Source organism: Lolium rigidum, chromosome 3 (assembly GCF_022539505.1).
Source record: "Lolium rigidum isolate FL_2022 chromosome 3, APGP_CSIRO_Lrig_0.1, whole genome shotgun sequence".
NCBI classification, from domain to species: domain Eukaryota; kingdom Viridiplantae; phylum Streptophyta; class Magnoliopsida; order Poales; family Poaceae; genus Lolium; species Lolium rigidum.
In genome coordinates this window covers 220482115-220487240 of record NC_061510.1, presented here as the reverse complement: position 1 = coordinate 220487240, position 5126 = coordinate 220482115, and positions in this window count along the sequence as shown.

The window sequence follows — 5126 nt, the reverse complement described above, 5'->3', positions numbered from 1 at the left end:
CCGATTTTCCGTGGCGAAGGGCGCCCAAGCGCGACGGACCGAAAAAATCGTCGTAGGACTTTGCCTGACGCAGCTTCCAAAACAGAACCCATATCGTCGGGTTAGGCCCATAGGCGACGAAAAATACCCCTTAGCGGACGATTTTGAGACGTTGTCTATCAGAACTTTTCTTGTAGTGACTGACACTATAAATATAGTATCCTGAGTGATTCTCATGCATTACCTCTTCCATAATGATTATGGTTCTACTTCAGCTTCACCATAATCACCAGATTTCTCACCTTCATGCTTCTTCTGTACTAAAGTACTGCTCTGTTGAGGTAAAGCATGAATTTTGATTGATACTTCCTTCCAAAGATTGTGGTTGCTTCCCACAACTTTCCTTCATTTATTTTCCGATGAATCTTCATCTTGTCTTCAAAATCTTCAGAATTCGTCACTTCCTCACACGAATACTCTTACCATCTAGATCTATAGCAGCAAGTAAGAACTTGATATTGCAACATGCGTTTGCATATCAAAGTCAAACTTCATGTATGGATCTAGTCAAACAATGAAGATCCAATAAAATCCAAGAAAATCCAGCTTTGTGCTTATAATACACACCATCATAGGCCTGAATATAATAGTTGAGTAAGACATCTCTAAACATCAGGCTGAGATGTGTAGTATATAACACCACATAATATAGGTTTCTATCGTTATACTTAGCACGAATATGCGGATTTCTACTATTTGTCTCAACATTTATCTTAATTGCACATTTGCAATGAGATAAACTTGAAACAAAGTGGTCTAGGATAGTTAAGGTTAACCTAGTTTTCTTTGGAAGTACTAATTTAGTTTCCATTTTGTTGAGGACTACTTCACATGTGTTTCTAGGTTCTAACATTGCTACTCTAAACACATAACTCTTGGAATATAGCTCCTATTCTTCCAAGTGTTTCTACCATAAGACTATGGTCATGATGTGCTTGGCACACTTCCCATTATTTTGGAACACAAATCTTGCACTATTATTGAGCACCTGACTTCGTATTGTACTCGTCCTAATTACTTATGATGTTCTAGTCCATCACATAATGACTCTCAAGTGAATCATATATGATTAACAACTCTACCATGTGAGTAGACATATTTTATTTCTGTCATTCCTCCTTACCTCCCATGATGGACTCATCATGGTCTATACTACCTCATATCACTTGTTTTTATCACTTACTATCAGTTGTTTCACAAGTTTAGATAATTTACTTACCCATTACTTGTATGATTATACCTGCTAGTAGGATATCTTCTTATATACCTATCTTCATCACTTGGTATTACTCTTATTACAAGTCTGAATAACTCTTACTTATTCTAATAGGTGTTGGTACACATCTTCCAATAGGATATCTTCCTTATGGTTGTATCCTCTCTTTGGACTACCATGTATTGTATACCAAATGGGGTCTACTCATCTATTTTTTAAGGACTTCATGGTGTACTATATGTTTGGGATTAGTTAACTAACTTCACTTAGGGAATATAGGTAAGAAATGTTGACTCAAGTGTGTCAGGATTATTCTCAAGTGAATATCCATCCCAAGTCATAAGAATATTTGGTTTAGCATAGTTGACTTAGCTAATACAACTTCCTATAGACACTACCGAACCTATAGGTCTCCTTTTAAAGGGTTTTAATCCTAGGGTCAAAGCATTTGCTCGGATACCAACTGTGGTGACCCAGCATACCACTTCATGGTGTAGTATGCAAGTCTGATATAACACCAATGAAACATCGTTCCACTAGTACTATATCGCTCAGAGTGGTACAACATAAACATATGCGCGTCCAAGACATGTCTATAGTATTACAACACTGACTCTTTACAAACGATCTACACAACCTCCTACTTTACAATGAGGTGAAACTGCAATAAACTCCAAAAGAACGATTCGTAGTCTAATCTTATCACGAACTCTATTTATAGAGTATTTGACTAGCTATAGAGGTTATGACTAGATTCTAGCTAAATAGGAGCTAGGTTTAGGGAGCTAGTTCCCTTCTACTGCTTAATCTACGTTTTCTCCATGGTGGATGTCGTATATGACTCTTCCGGCAGGTTCCTGTCCCTTGAAGTAGTTGTTGACTCTTCGGTCTTCGAGTTGTACTGTAGATCCACCTTCGATGCCTCCATATCTAAGCAGGGGATTTTAAGAGTGGGATGAGTACGAGCGTACTCAACAAGTTCATTATAGGAAAGAGGTGTTTAATGCACTAGCTACAACATTAGACCAGAAAGTCTAATACCAATGCAGGTTTTCATAACCATTTCTTCAAAAGGTTGCTTTTATTCAGAAGAACTATGTCCGTCAGCCTTCACCGGTTTACTAGAACTTCATGGAGTTCCTTTCCGGCAGCGTTCGCAGTTCCATAACCCGGAACAGGGAGTGACAGGTTACACTCTGCAGAGGTGTGTTGCTTTACCCATAAGAGATCTTATCCTTGTTACCAACCGAGTTGCGTGTGCTCGTCCACACTTCCTTTGGTGTGAGGCCAGGAGTAAGGTCTTAGTCAATCATATTCCTCCGCTACCTCGCACACCCACCCTTTGTTGCAAATCCGACCTTGGGTCCTCGCCGGGCTATATTACTTGGATATCTTCCGACCTCGACAACTACCAGGTCGCAACCATGGTCCTTCGCCGGGTAATGCAACCCATTCTCTGTAGGCTACTGCTGGGCTCCTTCATGGGCTACACGGCCAGGTGAGTCCAGGTAAGCCTCATCTCCATTCTTTCTGTTTTCTTTTTCTTTCTTATTTTTCAGTTTTCATTTTCTATTTTGTATTCTGTTTTTAATTCAAATTTCAATTCTTTTCTATTTTGCAGGTATTTGACAATTTGAATTTCATTAGGACTAAATAAATAGTCATTGTATTTCTAAATTTCTTTCCCGAGTAATTATTTAATATATGTGAGCTTTATTGCAATTTTTCATTAAGCATGTTTTTATGCACTTATTTAATTTTCCTTTTTCTTGTGGACCCAGTTTTGTTTAGAATTGAGAATTTCTACTCTAAGTGTTTTAGAAATTATGATTAGGGCTTGATCTCATAGTTGAGAATGTAGTCATCTACATATGATTTTATGTGAATACTCCTTTATTAAGGTTTTGTAGGGTTTATTATTATCCTATTTCAAGGTTAATACTAGTATTATATTTTAACAACACCTTGAAATACCTAGAGTAATACTACTCTCATCATGGTTTGGTCTTAATTATAAGGATAAGTGGTTGATCTAAATGGTTTATCACCACACATGGTTTAATCATAAGGTTTAGCACTAGATTTTTCTTATGTTCAATAATTTCAACATAAGATTTAATTAGAATTCAATTCTAGGGTCTAACTATATTTACCTAATGGCACATGGTTTGGAACTTAATTGTGGCTTAGGTTTTAGTTGTGATCACCCAAATGATGCATCAACTAAGGTTTAGATATAACTCTAGGTTGTAGAAATGAGATGACACATTAGTGTATTGGCTAGGGTTTAATCTCCCCTATCCATGATAAGGTGGTTACTTGCTTCATATCTTATGTGCTCCTCTAATTACTAAGGACTTGAGAATTGGTTTTATCTTCTACCAATTGACATCTATTACTATCCTCAATTTATCATTAAAGTAACTAAAGTGGTTATGGTTCTTTTTATAGTTAACTTTGGTTATATGGATGAATGGTTTCTCACCATAGGAAGAGTTTGACTCTAATAAGGTTTTTTAGGATTTAACTTATCCTCACATACCCCAAGAGCATGATCATGTATTAGACATGATCAACTTGTTCTTAATTACTCTACCTCAAGTTCTTAGGTTTATGATCATTACTCAATTTATAATGATCAAGGTTTGGCTTCCTATGGTATTGTCCATGAACTAGGTTTCTCACTTCTTAGGTCAAGTATTGTCTTGATCAACTAGGTGTAGTACTTCTTTGATACTATGATGGGTGGACATGGCTATGATAATCTCAACAGGTTATATCCCAGAAGAATGCCTGAGATAATTACTAAGGGTTCTTCTCAAGGAATGATGATTTAATCATTTGGATAATATGAATAGTTCTCTCCCTCAAATCCAAGTGTTGCATCAACTATCTTGAGTGTAACACCATGTATTGAGCTCTCTTATATAGGAATGGTTATTCTAGGGTTTATGGTGCACTCTGATACGTCTCCGACGTATCGATAATTTCTTATGTTCCATGCCACATTATTGATGATATCTACATGTTTTATGCATACTTTATGTCATATTTATGCGTTTTCCGGAACTAACCTATTGACGAGATGCCGAAGGGCCAGTTTCTGTTTTCTGCCGTTTTTGGTTCCAGAAATCCTAGTAAGGAAATATTCTCGGAATCGGACGAAATCAAGACCCAGGTTCCTATTTTTCCACGAAGCTTCCAGAACACCCGGGAAGGACCAGAGGGGGGCCACGAGCCCACTCGGACCATAGGCCGGCGCGGCCGGGTGTGGCCCGCGCCACCCTATGGTGTCGCCGCCTCTTCGACCCTCTGACGCCGCCTCTTCGCCTATAAGAAGCCCCTCGACCTAAAACCTCGATACGGAAAAGCCACGGTACGAGAAACCTTTCAGAGCCGCCGCCATCGCGAAGCCAAGATCTGGGGGACAGGAGTCTCTGTTCCGGCACGCCGCCGGGACGGGGAAGTGCCCCGGAAGGCTCCTCCATCGACACCACCGCCATCTCCATCAACGCTGTCTGTCTCCCATGAGGAGGGAATAGTTCTCCATCGAGGCTCGGGGCTGTACCGGTAGCTATGTGGTTCATCTCTCTCCTATGTGCTTCAATACAATAATCTCATGAGCTGCCTTACATGATTGAGATTCATATGATGATGCTTGTAATCTAGATGTCATTATGCTAGTCAAGTGGGTTTTACTTATGTAATCTCCGGAGACTCCTTGTCCCACGTGTGTAAAGGTGACAGTGTGTGCACCGTGTGGGTCTCTTAGGCTATATTTCACGAATACTTATTCACCGTTATGAATGGCGTAGTGAAGTGCTTATTTATATCTCTTTATGATTGCAATGTGTTTTGTATCACAATCTAT